The sequence below is a fragment of the Canis lupus genome, chromosome 37 (genome assembly GCF_003254725.2).
Source record: "Canis lupus dingo isolate Sandy chromosome 37, ASM325472v2, whole genome shotgun sequence".
Lineage (NCBI taxonomy): Eukaryota > Metazoa > Chordata > Mammalia > Carnivora > Canidae > Canis > Canis lupus.
The window spans coordinates 11,302,905-11,323,476 of NC_064279.1; the positions used below are offsets into that span (position 1 = coordinate 11,302,905).

Below are 20,572 nucleotides of genomic sequence, written 5' to 3' on the forward strand. Positions count from 1 at the left end.
GTGGCAGCAAGTCGAGGCTGGCCTGAGCCCCCAGGATCTGCAAATAGGGGTGCGGGCTTCCAACTGCTTGCTTGTGTCTCCCCCTCCTCGCCCCCTCCCTGCTGCCACCTTCTCAGTAGGGGAGCGGGGAGCTGGAGCCCGTGGCCTACTGGGCCAATTCCCTCTGGGGGGCCTTGGCCACCCCCACTCGCTGGCTGCTGTGTTCCCCTTGCTGCCACTTTCTTCTCTCTTGCAGGCTGATTTAAAACACTTTGAGTTTAAAAAAAAAACAAACAAACAAAACACTTTGAGTTTGTTTTAAGATTTTTTTATTTATTCACAAGAGACACACAGAGAGAGAGAGGCAGAGACACAGGCAGAGGGAGAAGCAGGCTCCATGCAGGGAGCCTGACGTGGGACTCGATCCCCGGTCTCCAGGGTCACGCCCTGGGCTCAAGGCAGACGCTCAACCGCTGAGCCACCCGGGCTGCCCCGAAACACTTTGAGCTTGAAGGGGTTTGTGTCGAAGTGTGACTGCTGCTGCCCCTTGGGCTCCAGGCAGGGAAGACACACCCGGTTGACAGGGGACAGCACTGCCCCGGGTGCCCCAAGGGCCCCGCGTGCTTTTTACATGGAAATGAGCAGCCACTTGGCTCCTTCTGTAACTAATCACCACTGTTGTTGAAATATTACTACTTCTGTTGCAACCACTAATGCCCCAAATGAGGAACAGGCGCTTCGGGGTGACATCAAACATAGGATGGTCACTTCTCATTTGCCATTCCCAGCCCTCCCAGTGCACATCCAGGGAAGGCCAGAGTGACGGCGGGGTCAGGCTGCTGCCTCTGTTGGCAGGGTGGCAACGGGGCCGGGATCTGCCCATCTCCTGCTTGAGGATTTCAAATGTACTTTATTTCTCCGATTATAGCGTATTTTAATGGGCACCCAGTGCTTTTACTTGGCATCAGTTACGAGTTGGTTTTGAAGCAATTCAGTATTACACCAGCTGGGATGATTACCGATCTCTCCAGTGCTTTGGGGTGACTGCCAACAGGGGACCGTTTCCATCCTACTCCAGTTCATATCGCTGTGTATATATGTCCATGCGGCAACACAGCAAGGGCTCTACTGGCTAACAGGACCTCCTCCTACTTGTCGTGGAAATCAGAGGTCCAGTTCCTTGGCTGTGCCTTGCCGTCGTTTGCCGAAAGCTTTGAATTTGGAGGTGACTTAGCGTTTCTGGCCAAAGGAAACATCATCAAGCTAAAGCCAGAGCTGCAGCAACCACAGCTGCTGGTTTGATGCAACTTCAAATCAAGTCCACCTGCAAAGAGCCCTAAAAAAAAAACAAAAAAACAGAAAAACAAACAAACAAAAAACTGTCTCCTGTTTAAATCAGGGGTGCTTTGCTGATGAAGGTTTTGGGGTGCATAATCTGAAAAGATGTATAGGGGAATGAATACAAAGAGCATGGGCCTTGGAGCCCACGTTTGAGTCTTATTTTCATGCCTCACTAGCTGTGTGAACTTGGCCCATGGTTTGCCCTCTTTGAGCTTGTTTTCTCATCAAAAAACACAAATACTAATAATACTGGATTGTTATGAGGGCTCAAAGGAAGGTGGATAGGTGATTAGCACAGTGCCTGGCAACCAGGGGGGGTCCATAATGAAATGATCATAGTCATGTTGACCCTGGTGTCTGGTGCCCTTCACGGACCGCCCTGCGCACACCATGCCAGACACACCTAGAGTCCCTTAGCACAGTGATTAGCTTATAACTTACTCTTGTTTCTCATGGGCCCTGGATCCTGGGACACCAGATGGAGGTCATGGTAACGACAGCAACCAAACTTTGCATTTTCCTTCCTGGTTTATAAAGCACAAACACCCACGCTCTATTCAATCCACATTGTAGGGTGTATGTGTAGTATCATTTTTTCCAGAGAAAGCTAAGGCCCTGAGGGGTTAAGGAACCCAAAGTCACACAATTACAAATGATGAATCTGGGACTGAAGTTCAACATTCATTCTCCCTCTCCAAACTTCCTGCTACCCAGCACTCTGAGGGTAAGCACCCTCATGCCCCCTAAACAGTTACCATGCCCCATGTCCCAGGGCTATCTGCTAGGGAATTAGCTTAATTACCTGTGACAATGTAGAAACAGCTATCAGTGGGTTACCTCTCCCAGATAAAATATTTGTATTTGGATGGGGGGGGCGGGGGGGCTTCTGTTGACTAGCCTTCACCCAGAGGATTTACTGTAACAGAGACTTTCAGGTCTCGTGTGGTGAATTACCTAAATGCCCTGGATGACTGCCTTTCCTTCCTATGTAGACTTGTCACACACACGGCCACATGAAATAAAGGGGAGGCATCACACAATTGTAAACTTGTCAGAGATCTTTAACTCAATAGGACGTAGCCCAGTGGTTGGGCTTCTGTGTTCCAGACTTAACCCAATCTTCTTTTCCAGCTGGCTCAGCCACTGGGATCTGGCCAAAGGGAGTGAGTTAACCTTTCCCGGCTGAGCTAAAGGAACCATAATCTTTTCAATAACATCCACATCGCATCTCATTTGTTCTTAACGACATCCTGTGAGGTTGTATGAGTTAGGTACCATTTTCCCTTACACAGATGAGGATGCTGAGAGATCCAGAAGGCTTAACTAAGTTGCCCAGGATCCCAGGCCAGCATGTACTGGTATCCAGATCAGTCTTTCCCTTTTAGAATGGTGGATTTTCTACTCTTTCCTGCAGACCCTGCACTTCCTGGGTGTGTATGGAATGAAGCAACTACAAGTTTATCCTCCCATAACACTAGGCACTGGCCAACCCTTGACTCTGCAGTTGAAGCAGTAAATCATGGAGACTGGAAGAACCCACAGAGACCACCCCGTCCACTACCACGTTGCATTCGGGTGTGGACCCTAGAACTCCGCTATGATGTGGGTTTGGAGAAAACCCAGAGACAACTCCCTCCCGTATGGAAGCAAGGAGAAGCAAATACTAGCTGTCTTTGTAGGTGGAGGGAGAAGTCAGGGATTGACCTAGTTATATAGTCTCTAAGGATATAAAGGGTTAACTATGTCTGTCATCTCCCCCTAGGACTAGCAAGAAATTGTGGGTTTAAATCCTAGCAGGAAAATTCAGGATTAGCATTAGAAGGAACCTTCTAACCATGAAGGCCACAAGAAGCTGAAGCAGATTCATATGAAAGAGGAGAGGAAGCTACTTCTTTGGAGAGCTGTAGGAAAGAGGTTAGCCGCTGGGTAGGGAAGCATACCCATCATGAAGATGAGAAGATTGAGGTGTAGGATTACTAGATTTCCCTTTGAGCCTTGTGGCTAAAAACTGCTAGAAGACACCATATAAACAGAAAGTGTAACTACACTTATTTTTAATTGAATAATCATTGCTTCCAATTTGGGATGATTTCAACAATGCCCCTTCTTGTATTTCTATTTTGACTCTCCAGGGGGAAATTTGAAGTTTCCTGGTAATTTATAATTTTAACCACAGTTTTCCTGAGGCAGTAAGTTTATATGGGAAAATAGTTTACTCTGAATCTTAAAATTTTTTTCTATGTTATAATTTGCCATCATACTAAACACACATGTTATTATCTCATAAGCTCATAATTGCTGACTCCTCTAACCCCAACATCTCCAGAACAGGTAGTTCTTCTTCAAAGAACATACCATTGCAATATTGGTACAAAATTCAGGTGCCCCTATGTGACAGAGAGAGGAGTTTAAAGAAATGGAAATGACACCCAAGAAACAGAGAAATAAGGACATTCTGTGATCCTGAACTTTGAAGCTTTCTCCTCCATGGATTGGAATATCCTGTCCTTCATGTATGCAGATGAGGTTGCTGACTCAGGTTGCTGACCCAGGGGTCATGTGCTCCACAGCCTTTCTGGGAGGCGATGGGTTTACACAAATCCAGACGTACTTTCTCGTCCTCTCTCCCTTATGTTTATGAGATGGCTCCCAGATGAGTGAGTGGAGGCTGGGGGTACTGAATCACCAGCCTGCACGGGTAAGCCTATGACCTTATTTCATCCTGAGCTAGCCAGACAGCATGAACAATAAGCAATTGAATCATCCATCAAGACTATATTACAGGATAGAGCCGTGTCTCCCAACATCTCATACGTGGCACTCGGATACAACAATGCAATATAATGATAACACAAAGATAACAATCTGGGATAAATAGATAAGGTTATTTGCCACCAGCCAGGTGACTCTAGCCACTCCAGACCTTGGCTGGATATGCAGTAGCTGAAAGGCCAGTATTTTGTAGCACATATTGAGAGGCTCTAGAGTAGAGCAAAATGGCTAGGGTAGAGCAGGGCTCGGTGGGAGAGGGCTCTGAAGTTAGATAGCTTGGATTCGAGTCCTGGCTTCGTCACTTATGACCTTGGCTGAGTTATGTAATCTCTCACTGTCTCAGTTTGCTCACAGATGTGAAGGGGTTAATAACAGTACTTCATAGGGCTGTTTTTGTTTTTTTGTTTTTTTTTAAGATTTTATTTGGGGATGGGGGGTGCACCTGGTTGGCTCAGTTGGTTAAGCATCTGCCTTCAGCTCAGGTCATGGTCCCAGGGCCATGGAATCAAGCCCCAGATCAGGCTCCCTGCTCAGTGAGGATCCTGCTTCTCCATCTTCTGCTCCTCCTGCTTGTGCTCTCTCTCTCTCAAATAAATAAAGTCATTTTTTAAAAAAAGATTTTGGGATGCCTGGGTGGTTCAGCCATTGAGTGTCTGCCTTCAGCTCAGAGCGTGATCCCCGAGTTCCGGGATCAAGTCCCACACCGGGCTCTTTGCATGGAGCCTGCTTTTCCCTCTGCCTATGTCTCTGCCTCTCTCTCTCTGTGTCTGTCATGAATAAGTAAATAAAATCTTTTTTTAAAAAAAATAAGTAAATATGGGACGCCTGGGTGGCTCAGTGGTTGAGTGTCTGCCTTCGGTTGAGGGCCTGATCCCAGTCTCAGGATCAAGTTCCACATCGGGGTCCCTGCAGGGAGACTGCTTTTGCCCCTGCCTATGTCTCTGCCTCTCTCTCTGTGTCTCTGGTGAATTAATAAATAAAATCTTTAAATAAATAAATTTTTTAAAAGATTTTATTTTTTTAGGTAATCTCTACACATAACATGGGATTCAAACTCACAACCCTGAGATCAAGAGTCACATGCTCCACCAACTGAGCCAGCCAAGCACCCTTTCATGAGGCTGTTCTAAGGATTTAATGAGTTAATACATGTAAAGTGTTTAGAAATGTTTGGCAAAGAGCAAGCACTGTGTAAATGGCAACTACTGGGGCTCCCGGGTCTGCTTCCCAGCAGAGAGGAGCAAACATAAACAGCGCCACGCTCCAAATCCAGTTAGAATTTGCAGTCAGATGATTCATTGTCTTATCAGAATCTGTGCCTCATCCCTTCTCTCTCACCCCTTCCTATCTCCCCTTCCTTAATGTGGCTGTGGATGCCTGAGAGGTAGTAGTCAAGGAAGATAGAGAATTGACCTGGGAGCAGGAAATTCACATGCCGATTCTGGTTCTTGCACCCACTCCAGGTAGGCTCCTGCTGGATATGTCACCTCACATCTCTGGCCTTCAAGCTCCTCATGGATTGAGAGACAGTGGTGGACCAGATGACTGCAGAGGTCTCTTTCTGCTCTAATACGCCATCGGCTGTTCTGTGGTACAGAATTATATAGTACGGCATGTGTGTGCCCAGTGGCAGGGCCTCAATCTGCAGCACCAGTGTCTAGGATGATTAAAACAAAACAAGTTCATGTTTACTGTAGATCAAAACACACCAACACATCCCCACCTGCAGTAAGAACTTCAATTTACCAATGTTGCCCTCCCAATAGCTGAATTCTAAATTGGAGCCTTTTTTACTTCAAGAATAAATCTGTAAATATGTCTCCTAGGTAACATCTTGTTAGCTTCGTTACTGAAAGCTCTTGAAAATAATAAAACTGTATCTCTGTTTAAAAAGTCAGTAATTCAGACATCTCACTTAAGCCTCCCACCCAATTAATCTGAATTAGTAAAACATGTTCATTTCTGCTCAGATGAGGACATTGGCTAAAGCACACAGATTTATATGCATCCATGAGAAATAGAATTTTTAAAATGCCATTTCCCAGCATCTGGGGTTATTCTTTCCTAGGTCTGTTTTATTTTGAGGTGGCCATAACAGGTATATCCTTCTTGCTATTAAAAATTAATATTTTAGTCCAAATAGTTACTCAGAAATAACAGCCAGAGCAATATCTCAGTTTAATCCTAATGGTGACAAGAACTATCTCCCACCTTCAGTACCGAGGAGAATTTGCTGTCCCTTTAGCCTACCCTTGGGGGAGGATGGTCCCCTGGAGCCATTTCTCACACCTCCTGGAAACCAGCTGTATGGCTCTTGCAAAGCCACACCAGAATGTCCCAACAGAGGGGAGGCAGGGCAGAGACCTGTGGCCTGAAGGATTTAGCAGAACAAAGTCCCACCGAGCAGGGCCTGCAGCTTTACTTTGTTTTCACTGACAGGAGTGTCCTTCCTCCGTGAGGCCCAGCCCAGGCCTGTGTGAGAAAGATTTCCTGGAGTGTGGACACCTACCACAGGCTCAGGACACTGCCAGTCCCACCCAACGAGTAGAACAATGTTTTTGAAGTCTTGGAGAGAGCTCTGACCTGCCCCTCAGGAGCAGATGGGCTGGCAGCCTGGAGCAGAGCCAGGTCCAACAACTGATCATCCGCAGAGGTATTTTGGGGGGCTGCAGGGGGACAGTAGCTCGCATGGACCTGCATCCTGGAGGGGGAGGAGAAGGGCAAGATGAATGTGGCCAGGACTTTTATTGCCTGCTGCCTTTGACAAATGACGATGGTTAGCAGAATGAGTTCACCAGCAAAGAAAACACAACCTTCAGGGCAGCCATGGAGCCCTTTGAGAAGTGTATTTTGGCTCTCCTACTAGCACAGCTATCACCCAGAGAGAAAGAAGCAAGCCCCGGAGTACAGCCTGGACCAACCAGGCGCTCCCAGGATTTGATTCCTGTGGGAGATGAATAACAGCCCCCAAAGATATCGAGATCTTAATCCCTGGAGCCTGTGAATGTTACCTCATATGGCAAAAAGGACTTGGCAGGTGTGATTAAATTAAGGATCTTGCGATGGGGAGATTATCCTGGATTATCTGGGTGGGCCCCAAATGTAATCACAGGTGTCCTTATCAGAGGGAGGCAGAGGGAGATTTGACTCCAGACGAGAAGGTGATATGATGACGGAAGCAGATTGGAGGAAGGGACCACAGGCCAAATGACAAGGCAGCCAAGAGAAACTGAAAAAGGCAAAGGAAGAGTCTCCTCTAGAGCTCCCTAAAGGAACCGGTCCTGCTAGCACCTTGACTTTCATCCAGTGAAACTGATCTCAGACTTCTGGCCTCCAGTAAGTGCCAAAAGATTATAAATGTATGTTGTTTTAAGCCACTAAGTGTGTAGCCATTTGTGTCAGTAGTAATAGGAAACTCAAAAAGTTCCCGTGGAGGTCAGGGGGATGCTTCAGCTGCAAGGTCTCCCATTATGGCAGAGGGACTCCTGAATGACAGAGAGGAGCATCAGTGCAGGTCTGAGGAGATATTCCCACAGCCTGAGCACCACATCTTTGGGCAATGCTAGGAGTGTTCACAGCAGGGATGGTGGAAGGACACTGTCCTCTATCGAGCACCTACGTGTGCTTCACTGTTCACGTATTCTCTTACTTAACCCTCAAAGCAAAGATGCTAGCATTTCATTTTCTGATGAAGACATTGAGCTCAGAGACTTCACTTGCCCAATGTCACACAGTTGGTCAGCAGTTCCCCAGGGATATTCAGTTGTACACCCGACCTTGCGTACTCCTTCCTTAGGAATCTTCCAAAGTAAGAGATTAGATGAGGCAGTTGCTATGGCTGTAGTTCCAAGGAGTCCATTCATCCATCCATCCATTCATTCACTAAATGAATTAGCACCTCCCAGTATTAGGTCCTGTGCCAAGGGGAAAGAATGACCTCCTGCCTCAGGTCACTTACAAGCCAGGAACACTCACAAGACAAGTTATGTGGGCATTTCCCTCTAAAAAGCCCATCACTAGGCTGGCTCCTGCTACGCTGTCCACATCTTAGACCAACTTCGTTGGAGTTCATTGTAGCTTCTGGCCTCTCCCGAACATGTCATTCTAAGAGTCTCTGATGGTGACACTTCCGTTCACTTTCACTCATTTTTAGGTTCCATTGGATAATCTCATTTTTCTTCTGGGAAGTCTTTCCTGATATTCCTCTCTTTCCCCACACCTGCTCACTGAGGCTGGGCAATGGGCCTCTTCCCAGTTTCTTAGAACCCAGGGCTCCCATCTATGATGATGGTCCCCACACCTAATTATTTATTGTGCGATGTCTACAGGTTTCCTGTAGAGAAGCAGAGAAGCTCTACCAGCCAGAATAGTACAGCCCCCAATGCCCACACCCAAATCTCTGGGGCTATGCCTATGAAATGTTACTTTACCTGACAGATGGGCCTTTGCAGATGGCATTAAGTTGACTAAGCAGTGAGCCCATGTGGAGATTATTCTGGATGATGCAGACAACTTTCTTTGATTGGGATCAGAGAGATCGGCTCCCCTCCCCCCTCCCCCCAAGAGGAATCAGCCTCCAATGTGAGGAGGGTTTGGTGTGTTGCTGGTTCCCGCATGTAGGGACCCAGGCGCGAGGACGGGAGGGGGGGGCGCGGGGGGGCGGGGGGGGGGCAAAAAGGTGGCCCCTGCTGACTGCCAGCAAGGAAAAGGACCCTCAATCCTCAGCCACAGGAGACCAAATTCATCCAAGGGCATGGATGAGTGAGCTTGGAAGACAGTCCTCCCCATAGCCTCCCAGTTAAGAGCCAACACCTTGAATCTAGCCCACAGAAGCTGGGATGGAGACGAGCTGTGGCACGTCTGACCTGGAGACTGAGACAGTGCATGTGTGCTATTTGAAGCCACCGTGTTGGGGTACCTGGGTGGCTCAGTGGTTGAGCGTCTGCCTTCAGCTCAGAGCGTGATCCCAGGGTCCTGGGATGGAGCCCCACATCGGGTTCCCCACGGGGAGGCTGCTTCTCCCTCTGCCTATGTCTCTGCCTCTCTCTGTGTGTCTCTCATGAATAAATAAATAAAATCTTTAAAAAAAAAAAAAAAGGCCCATCACTCACCACAGGCAAGGACAACTGGAACAGAGGATTGTGCACAACCACAATGAGAATAATTTTATTTTACCAAGGAGGAATTAAGGCTTGGCCTTGTTGGTGACTTGTCAGAACAGAGGGAAGAGGAATCAAGATTCTTCATGCCAAGGGGAAACCACTGGTTTGCAATCAGAGAGTTTTCCTGGAGGTGTAAATAAATAAGTTTCCTTTGGGCCCCAACACACCCTGCACACCAAGGATGAGTGTTGGTTAATGCCAGTTTAGGGATATAGGCTATGGCGGGAACAGTTCTGCTAAACTTGATCCAAAGTTTAGCATGGACTAACTTCTATCACCTCAGGCTCTGTGAGAGGCAAGAACAGGACCTAAAACTTGGGCCTACATCAGCTGCTCTGTACCTGGGGTGTAACAGACAGGCTCTGTTGGGTTCTTACTGGATATTCCTCTCTTCTTGTCCTTGCCCAGAGATGATGCTGACTTTGTGTCCCTTGTGGTCTGTTGTTATTTCAGAGAGGATGCTTTCAGTTGCAAATAACAGAAAATCCAATCCAAATCAGCTCAAATTACCAAGGCATTTTATTGGCTCCATTTAACTGAAAAGTCTAGGAGTAGGGCTGGCTTCTAGGGAGGCTTGTTCTAGTGCCTTAAACGATGCAACCAGACCTTCTTTCCCTCTCATTTCTCATCTTCATTTCCTCTTCAGATTCTTCCCACATGATATTTTCTCCTCATCACCCCCCAAGAGGGCTGCTAGTACCCCAAACTCAGTCTTATTGGCCTTAATGTTCTGACAAGGATTATGTTCCCAACTGAGAGCCAACCAAGAAGGCCAAGAGAAATGTAACGCACTGATGGTTGAAAGCAGATCGCACACTCCCTATCTAGGACTGGAGGTGGAATCATCTAGGTGCACATAGCTAAGGGGAAGAAAGACAAGTCCCAGCGAGAAACTGGGGATGTTACTAAGAAGGGAAGGGGAGAATGGATAGATACTGGGGAACCAACCAAAATGTCTATGAAATGTCTGTAAGACTGATAGAGTTTTGTTGTTGTTGTTTTGATCTTAAATGAACAAATTTTCTACCCTTCTTAATACTTCCTTGAAATGAATAATCTTGCAAGGGCTTCCTTAATTGGGTACTTATGATATCACATACTCCTTAACACTCCAATGAACAGATTTCATCTTCATTAAGGCGACAGAGCTTTTAGATGTCAGCTCTTCCCTCTGTTCCCTCTCTGTGCTTCCCCTAAAAGAAGTAGTGCTGAAATATTGCCCTTGATTAATCACAGGCCAATTATCTAGTTTGTGGATTATCAGGACTCCTCCTTTCTCTTCTCTGCCTTTTAGCCATCCCCCTGCTCATTAACAAGCCTGCCTGAAAAGATAGGGTAAAAAAAAAAGAAAGAAAGAAAGAAAAGAAAAGAAAAAATAGAACTTAAATCAGCCAGTTTAGCAACTTACCAACCCTGGAAAATTTTTTGAGGAGGAAATTGAAAAGAAATGATGGCATGAGATTATCTTGAATTTCTATGATCTGTGATAATTTTATTGACCCTTCTCAAAGGCCCTTCCACCTCTACCCTCATCCTCCTTAGACACAGTGAAAAAAGCTGAATTCTCCAGAACAGGCACATTCCTTAGACATCCAGACATTTCAAATAGCTCTACTCCTATTCTCTCATTTCCCTTGTATCTCAATAACTTCTTTAAATAAACTTTTTCTTTTTTTAAATCAAGACAATTGCTTTTGAGATCTGTTGGAGGGATAAACTCAACCCTGCTGCCTAAATTGAGAATTCAGGCCCCATGTCTCAAGTTTCCTAGAGAATAAGAATCAGATAAGCATAGTAGTCCTTGCTAAATCAGGTGAACAAAGTAAAGGGGGTCATGGGCAAGGTGGGGCCACTGAGCACCCCTCCCAGCAAACCAGAGTACCCCCATCACCTGCACTAAGCATCTGGCCACCATTTCCACTCACCACTCACATCTAAATGATCCCTTCTAACTCTGGTAGGCTGGACTAGAATGGTGATGATCTCCTAGGGCTTTGGTCTCCTCAGCAGAATTTAAACAAAAAGGAAAAGGGTATCTTTCCTATTTTTCAAAGAACATTTTCCCAACATCTAAAAACACATTATTTCTCTTTGGGATTTGTCTTTCTCCTAACCACACCTGGTGGAACAGAAACTATAACAAAATAGACTGGTGGCTTATAAACAACAGAAATTTATTTCTCATAGTTCTGGAGGTAGGGAAGTCCAAGATCAAGGCACCAGCAGATTTGGTGTCTAGCAAGGGCCCACTTCCTGGTTCATAGCTGGTCGTCTATTTGGCTTTTCACTATGTCCTCACAGGGAAGAAGAGGACAGGAGCTCTCTGGGGTCTCTTTTGCAAGGCCACTAATCCCATCATAAGAACTCCACCCTCATGACCTAATCATCTCCCAAAGGCCCCACCTCCAAATACCATCACGTTGGGAATAGGTTTCAACCTATGAATTTTGTTGCAACATACACAGTCTGTAGCAGGACTGCCACTTCCTTTTCCTGGCCATGTGGCTTGGCCCAAGTGGGCAGCACATTTATAGGCAGAGTTAAGTCCCACATTGACAACCTCTCCTAGCAATGTTTGGAAGGGTCTCAAGCAACCCATGTCCTTGGCAACGTAGTGGGGATTGTTATCATGGCAGCATAATGCGGTGCTGGGCTCAAAAACAGAAAAAAATGGACTCCAGAACACTTCTGCATCCAGCCCTGTGGCCAAATGAGGCAAGTGACAACCTCTCTGAGCCTTAATTCTCTCATCTGGAAATGTGAACCCCAATGAACCTCACAGCGTTGATCTGAGGATCAAATGCACTAATGCACAGAAATGTATGCAAATTGTGCTCCAAATTTGGATCCTGATAATGACAATCATGATGCCAGCATACATGCCTGCCTTCTAATGGCCACAGACAGTAAGTGAGTCAACTTGGGAGCAGGGCACATCCCATACTGGAGCACCCATGGATGCCTTCCCTCGTGTGGGTAATTGGCTCCATAAAAATCCAAGTTCCAACTCTGCTCAAACTTGGTTGACTTCACAGCTGCCTCTCATCCCCACTGAGGGACATGTCATCGTCCCATTGCCCATCATTTACAGCTCCCTCTGCCAACTGAGGATTGAAAACATCTGTCTTTGGCTGTATGATTTCATTCGCTTCTCCGGTCTCATTATGGCCCTGATGATCAGCACCAGGCACTGTGCTAAGCGCTTTACATATACAACATTATGTAATCCTTATTTGTAGGTGACAGTATAATAAGAGTTGTTGTTGTTATCCCATTTTAACATGGAAAGAATCTGAGGCCCAGAAAAGATTAGTAACTATAACTTTCTCAAGATCACATGGCTAATAAGAGACAGAGCCAGGTTTCAAAACTGCCAGGTCCTGCACAACTGTGCATTCTCTAACCATTGAACTTTACTGCCTCTCTGTTCCCTTTGCCAGATTGCAGGGAAGATTCCAGCAGGTTAAGAGGGATAGTCGGGCCTACCTTCTCTGGGCCCTAGAGAAAGGCTAGAGCTTCCTTCCTGGATCCTGGCACCTCCTCCTTGAGATGACTGGGCCCCTGGATCCCACTAAGTTTAACGCAGCACCTCTGGATGAGAACCTACTCCCCGACCCCCACCCAACAGGTTCATAGATAAATGGATGCCCAGGAAGGGAATAGATCCTTACATCAGCCGGGTCTCAGGAACCTGAGGATTAATTGCCCTGCAAGCAGCTCGTTAGAGGCTGTGTTGGCAGATGAGGGGAGCAGCAATAGAATCAGCCAATTAAGCAGCCAATGGTGCTGAACTAAACGTGACCTCGTACTTAATTGTGGATGTTGTTTCTCAGCAGTTTCTCACCAGTCTGGGTTTGGGAGAAAGAATGGGACGGTGAGGGGAGGGTGAGTGGCAAGAGGAGACTCCCATTTCTTTCTTTCTTAAGGAGGCAGTAGCATCAAGGATTCAGTGATTTCCAGCACAGCACAGTTGGGGAGGGGTAGTCTGTCTCTTGGCTGTAGCCCTAAGGCAGCAGGCAGATGACAAAGGGACAGGGCCTTGTCAGTTGAATGAAACATTTCCAAATAAGCCAGAGAACCAGACTCGGGGCCCTATCATTAACGGGTTGGGGGACAGTGCCAGAGCCAGGAGCCTGGGCTACACTCTACAGAGAGCTCACGCAGTTTGAAAATGTCCCTTTCCTCTCTACACATGCCACCAGCATGCCACCAGCGTGATTAGGGAGCCCTGGGCCCCTCCACACTTTCTTCCTAAAGCACCTGGAGCACCATATTCAGAAGACCTGTGAGCTTAGGATCAGCGGCTCTGGGGGCAGAGGAGACAACAATGCCTCCCCACCTGCTGGACTCCAGCCAGTCTACCTCACCAGCGCGCATCGGCAGCAGCTGTGAGGGTGCCTCCCAGAGCTCCCCCTCAAGAGACAACTTGCCTTTGAGCTGCAAGGAGTGCATGAGCCGACAGTCTCCAGGTGTTAGAGCCTTCAGGCCCCACCTCAGCTCTGAGGCCAACTCAGGCAGTGACTGAGCACCCAGGAATACTAGGACCTGGCGGACTCTGCTAAGTTGGGACTCCCCTCACAGGCAGCCTCTGCTGCAGAGCTCCCTGTTGGGTTGGCTAAGACTTGGCCAGGTCTGTGATGTTCCAAGGCTCTCCCTACCCAATTCTGCTTCCTTACCCTTTTATATTCCCCTGAGTCTGTCAAGTCTGTCCAGGCTGTCAAAAAAAAAAAAAGAAAAAAACACCATAGCCTGGGGAGTGTGTGGGGGGTGGGTGGGTTAGACAACAGACATTTATTTTCTTACAGATCTGGAAGCTAGAAATTCAGGATCAAGGTGCCATTAGAGTTGGTTTCTGGTAAAGATCCTTTTCTCAGCTGGTAGATGGTCACCTTCTTACTTTGTGCTCATGTGGCCTTTCTTCTGTGTAGGGAGGGAGAGAGAGGCTCTTTCTCTTCGTATAAGAAGAGGCATAATTGGACCAGGGCCCCATCTATATGATCTCACTTGACCTTAATTACCTCCTTAAAGTCTCTACCTTCAAATCCCAGACTCCCAGAAAAGCAAATATGATCCCCAAACTTGAGATGTTCTAATCAACAAGGGGAAAAGGCTGGAGAAAGTTTTTACTTCTCAAACGTAGATTCTAAGTCTGCAGAGGTTTCTGACAAGGCATAGACATAGACTGATTGCCTCCACAATGAGTGAGGTGCCAAAGGTAAGAGGTGTGGAGCCTACCTTGGGAGCAGTCTGTTGAAGGTGGGTTTGGGTGATGAAGACACATGGAGAATAGAAACACCAGAGATACAACCAGACAAGGAAACCCAGAAGAGGGAGAGATTATCTCTACTTGGGAGGACCCAGAGAACTCTTTAATACAGGCAGCATTGGGGTTTGGTTTTGGATGATAGGAAGGTTGGGCATTATAAGCAAAGGAAGAAGCAAAGGGGATTCAAGGCACAGTGACCAGCCCAGCAGCATGGAGTGTGTAGTGCTTTAAGACAAGGTTAGAATGACAGAGTGTATTTAAATACTGGAGGACTTTGTTTTGTTTAAAGATTTTATTTATTTATTCATGAAAGACACAGAGAGAGAGAGAGGCAGAGACATAGGAAGAGGGAGAAGCAGGCTCCATGCATGGGAGTCGATCTGGGGACTCCGGGATCATGCGCTGAGCGAAAGGCAGACGTTTCAACCGCTGAGCCACCCAGGTGTCCTTAATTAATGGAGGACTTTGAATGCTAAAATATTTGGATTTTATTTTGTTGGTATTGGGAAGCCATGAAAGGATGTCTCCATAGGAGTGATCCAATCAGAGATTTAGAAATACAGATTCTTAGCAGGTCAAAAATGTAGGGATAAGAGGTGAGTAGAATAGTTACAGGCTTTTCTAACAGTGAAAACAGAAATGATAAGGGCCTGACTAGATCAGAGAAGAGGCTATGGAAAAGAAGGGTGAGGTTAGAGATTTACTACAGAGGAGAATGACCAATAAGATCCGACATGGGACAAGGGGATACAGAAAAAATGTTGGGGTCATGAGTCTGAATGATCTACAAAATAACCTTAGAATGGACTGAGTCGAAAGGGAAGAGTATGGGCTGAGATGAAGGCAGTTGGACATGGAGTTCTGAAGTCTGGGAGAACAGTAAGATTAAAGATAGGATTCTGGAAGTCATTCCTACTGCCATCTTCACACTTCCGGTTCAAGTGCTGAAAAAGAAGGGAGAGAAAGTGAAAAGAGAAGAGAGAACCCAAAACCAAATCTTGAGGCAGCCTCCATTTACTGGAACTGGGTCCAGGGAATGAGTGAGGGGACATCATCAGAGCATCATGGGGCAGAAGCTCTGGAAAGAGTTCTAAGTAGAAGGGATGGTCGACAATGACAGTGCATGCTATAGAGAGGTCACTTCACAAAGGATAAGGATCTGGATTATTGAGAGACTACAGGGTGGGGTGGAGGCACATTGGGGGTGGGACCAAAGGTGTGACAGGGAAGTGAGAGTTGTGGGCTGAGGACAGTCCTGCTGGATTGAGGTAGGACCTACAGGCAGGGAAATGAGGTAGGGAGGGCTGACTCCTCTCTCAGGACGTTTGAAGGTCAAAAGGAGGGAATCCCTGGGTGGCTCAGCGGTTTAGCGCCTGCCTTTGGCCCAGGGTGTGATCATAGAGTCCTAGGATCAAGTCCCACATCAGCTCCCTGCATGGAGCCTGCTTCTCTCTCTGTCTCTCATGAATAAATAAATAAATAAATAATCTTTTTAAAAAAATCAAAAGGAGAGAAGGCAGTTTATGTAACAAAGCCTCAAGAGTTGTTAATCTAAGAACATAAAATTTTAAGAATTTTTATTTGAAAATAATTTCAAATACACAGAAAAGTTGCAGAAATATAAATTGGACACAGAATACCTACATCTTGCTTAGATCCACCTATTAACATTTTGCCCATTTGTTTCATCATTTGCTCTCTCTCTTTATATATGTAGACATATATGTAAATAAGTGTTTACAAATATCCATATGTTATATAAAACATTTTTCTGAATCTTTGGAAAGAAAATGGTACATCATGGCTCTTTACCCCTAAATACATCAGTGTGTATGTACTAAGAACAAAAATATTCCCTTACATAACCACAGTATATTAATCAACTTCAGTAAATTTAGTATTAATACAATCCTCTCTTCAATTGACCTGATAATGTTCTTTACCTCTTTCCCCCCCCAAACTGAGGTGAGCGGGCAAGCTGGCCTTTCTTCATAGATTCTCAGCGCTGTAGCCCCACCGGGGTGGGGGAGGGTCTGGGCCAAGGGGGGTGGGCTCCTCCATTAGCAAGCACTTAAGCTGTATTTCAGTTGCCAGTGGCCATGGTTCTTGAGAACATAGGCAGGATCTAGGTCTACCTAGGAGGTGAGCAGAGGTCAAAAGAGAATTGTGTAGATGTGAGTCAGGCTGACCTCCGTATCGGTCATACTCCTGGCCTGCATAAGTTGTTATTTTAGAAGAATTCCTTTTGGTGTCCCTTCTCACTTTTTTGCAAAGAAAAAACATTTACCAGTCTTTTAAGGCTTGTTCAGCTCAGGGGACAGTACTTTACACTGGCTCTGTATTCTCTTTGGGCAAAGGATGCATTTCTGAGCCTACATTGAGATATCCATGTCTTTGGAAATGGATCCTTCATGGAATTCAAAGCCATCTCAAGGACTTTATTATTTGCTTAAATGGACAAATTGCTGAAGCCGTTCTAGAAAGATGATATGTTTCTGCTAATATCTTCAGTGTTTGGCCTGTGAGGGATGCCTTCAGGTTTTTATCCTTTTCGATGCTGTTCACCTCTCATCTTGGCCACTTCTAACTCTGAGACATAGTATATCTGGTACTTTAGCAACTATAAACACAAAAACCAATGTGACAAGAAGGTACAAACAGAGGTGTTTCTGACCCGAATTCTTTTATTTTTTTATTTTTTTTCCGAATTCTTTTAGTAGGATTATTTGGCAACATAGAAATTTGTTCTCCCTAATATCTCTTTGTGGGTCTTGGCAATCCCATTATTTCACACATTTTTACCAGATGAAAGTTATATATCCCATTGTATTTCCTTTTTTGTGTTGGCTGCAAGAAATTCCAGAGCCATATTTACTTAATATGTCAATCGCAACAAATATATTAGCATAGATGGTTCTTTTGTTTTATCTCCATCTACCATATCTATGTATATATTTGGCTTTTCTTCTATTTATATGTATCATCATTTCCCATATCTCTATGGTTATCTATGTATAAGTATCTTTTTACATATGATTTTCTTGTACATATTTACTTAATATTAAACATCCTAAAGTCATTTTTGGAAGCAAATGGGTGCCTCATAAATATATCATTCCTTACAGGACACTTGTCTCATTCTAGCCACTTATTCTATCCCTTTCACATATAAAAGCAAGTCTAAGACATTTTCTCTCATGCTTGTTAACTACCCCTCCTGGTCCCAACTATAAATGGCCTTGCCACAGAAGGCAATTTGGTTTGGGGCAGGAGCTCTTAGTTAAAATAGAAACTTCTCTTCTTGGATTACATCCTGGGTCCCTGTGTTTATTCAATTTCTTCTGGAGAATTTGAGTCTGATGCTGACATAAACCAAAGGGAATGTTGGTCCAGAGGGGCACTGACTTTTATAAGAGAGGAGAGAAAGCCTGGTCTTGGGGAGGTGGATGCTCCCCCAGCCACAGCAGAGAAAGATGAGAGGATTAGAGGGCGGAGTTTCCTCACAGGTGATCCTTCTTACCAGTGGGGACTCCTGATTGATTACTGGCTGAGATCTGAAGAGTAGAACCAAGAACATCAATAGACAGGTCTGTGAGGAACTTTCAAAGTGTCTTCTCCCTGTGAGATAGAAGATATCCCAAGTCAGGGGAGATACTTTCTCTGCTGGTTGGTTCTGGAGCCAAGGCTCTACTGGCTTTCTGCATGTTTCTAGGAGAAAACAGAGAAGTTAAAAAAAAAAAAAAAGATACATAGGGGAGGTCATTTTGCTTTGTCTCCATATAAAATATAATAATAAAAGCTAACATTTGTACAGACTTTTCAAGTGTCAGATATTTTTCCAAGCACTTACACACACACACCACCCAATAGATAAGTATATTATCATTATCCCCATTTTCCAGAGGAGGAAACTGAGGCTCATGAGGGATAAATAACTTGCCCAAGCTCACACAGCTAGTAAGGTGGCAGAGGTGGCTCTCATACCCTGGAAGTCTGGCTTCTGAGTTTGTGTTTCCTATCCCTGTATTATAAACTCATCCAGCAGCCAGCACACAACTTTCAGATGGCCCCTATCCCACGCAAGCCAGAGGAAACAGACCTCCTGAGTCCCAAACAGGGTATCATATTGCTCTCAAGTCCCTGAGAATTCCAGAGAAAACTTGTTCACTAGAATTGTGTCAGCCCATTTTCTTTCCCATGGGCCAGAGACAGTATAAAGTGTGCTGATTTACAGTCTAGCTGGAAGTCTTTTTTGAAGAATTTTAGAAACATCACTCTTCAAACTTCTAGAAGAAGGTAAGAATTTAGATCACACATTCATTTGAAACACAATGATTAGGGGCCTAGTGCATGCCACACACTTTGCTAGGTCCTGGAGAGATAATTCAGCTTCAGGGGTCCCTGCTCTCAGGACACTGCCAGTCCCAGAATATGATGCAAGGGGATAAAGAGGGAAGGATGCTTCAGCAGGTAAAGGAAGGCCTGAGTTGGGCATCCCATCCTACTATTAACCAACCACTGAGATAGGCTGTCTCATACATCTCTAATTTTTCAAAGAGGCATCCAAAAACTGCAGGGAACACTTAAGATGATTTTATTCAGGCTACTGAAACAGGGAGAAAGCTTATTAATGAGGAATATATCAAAGAAAAGGAAGAGGCCTGAGGTTTTACAGGCAGGTAGACAAGGGAGTCAACCCTAAGTCTTACAGGAGTCAAGCAGAAGAATTATCTTGAAATATTCGAGGGCAGACAGGGTGATCCTTTGCAGTTAGCCATTTCCAGGGCATAGGGTGGGGAAGGGATTTCTCAGTTGTTGCTGTTTCCTGGAACATGGGGCTTCACTTAAGTTCAATATCATCACAGGGCTGCATACTTCCGGGATGCGCAAGTGTATAACCAAGGGGTACCTAAAACCACAAAATTAACTGGAAAGGCTTCCCCAAATATCTATTTTTACTTGAAATTGTGGGGACAGAATCACTACTTTATATAAAACAAATACAGAAAAGAATTGAAATATTTAGGATTTTAAAGGTAAAATCGTCAAAGAGTTCATCCTTGACGTAGGATCCTGAAATAGGAACCTGTCTCTCTGGATCATTTGGGGTATCTCCGTAGAAGTTGAGAAGTTATTTATTCTTTTATTGAATTCCCACAGCAACTCTGATAATACATGTTTTTTATTAAAGCTTCACGGGGATCATATTATCTTTATGTCAGGTTTTATTTCTTCATGTGCTTCCATAACTGTCTTTTTTCTAAACTTAAAATTTTTTTAATGACAAATTTTTCATTCTGGAATATTATAGAAATGTTGCAAGGATAGTATGGAGAGTTCCTGTACACCCTTTACTTGTATACCCAGTTTCTACTAATGTTAACATCATTTTTTAAAGATTTTATTTATTTATTTATTTGTTTATTTAAGAGCACATGACCACACTCTTGAGTAGGTGCGGGTGAGGGGAGGGTTAAGAGGGAGAATCTCAAGCAGACCCTGTGCTGAGCACTGAGCCCGATGTAGGGCTCCATCTCACAACCCTGAGATCACGACCTGAGCCAAAATCAAGAGTCAGACACTTAACTGACTGAGCCACACAGGAACATCTAATGTTAATATCTTACATAACCACAGTACATTGGTTAAAACCAATAAAATTGGGAGGCTTGGGGGGCTCAGTGGTTGGGCGCCTGCCTTCAGCTCAGGGTGTGGCCTTCAGGTCCTGGGATCAAGTCCTGCATCGGGCTCCCTGCTTCTCCCTCTGCCTGTGTCTCTGCCTCTCTCTGTGTCTCTCATGAATAAATAAATAAAATCTTTTAAAAAAACATTAAAATGTTAGCCATTGATATTAACTAAAATACAGACTTGATTTAAATGCCACCCATTTTTCCACCAATGTCTTTTACTGTTCCAATGTCCAATCCATGATTCCACATTGCACTTAACACATATGCCTGTTTTTTTTAAAGTTTATTTTTAAGTAATCTCTACACCCAATGTGGCTGAACTCACAACCCTAGGATCAAGAGTCACATGGTCTCCCAACTGA

General features: G+C 45.1%; 1 long non-coding RNA gene across 12 annotated transcripts in view; it reads right to left on the reverse strand.

Annotated features, from left to right (window-relative positions):
• Positions 1-291: 291 nt before the first annotated feature.
• Positions 292-20,572, reverse strand: part of LOC112656642 (uncharacterized) — a 188,588-nt gene continuing 168,307 nt past the window's right edge. For 7 of the 12 annotated variants that reach the window (XR_007408915.1, XR_007408912.1, XR_007408911.1 and 4 more), the window contains 2 exons: positions 18,041-18,138; positions 16,081-16,655 (listed from right to left, as the gene is read on the reverse strand). This is a non-coding gene — a long non-coding RNA (uncharacterized LOC112656642). Of the gene's footprint in view, positions 1,316-1,761; positions 1,845-5,505; positions 5,750-16,080; positions 17,141-18,040; positions 18,139-20,572 lie in introns of those variants that run through there. The other 5 variants (XR_007408917.1, XR_007408913.1, XR_007408910.1 and 2 more) reach the window with 4 other exon arrangements.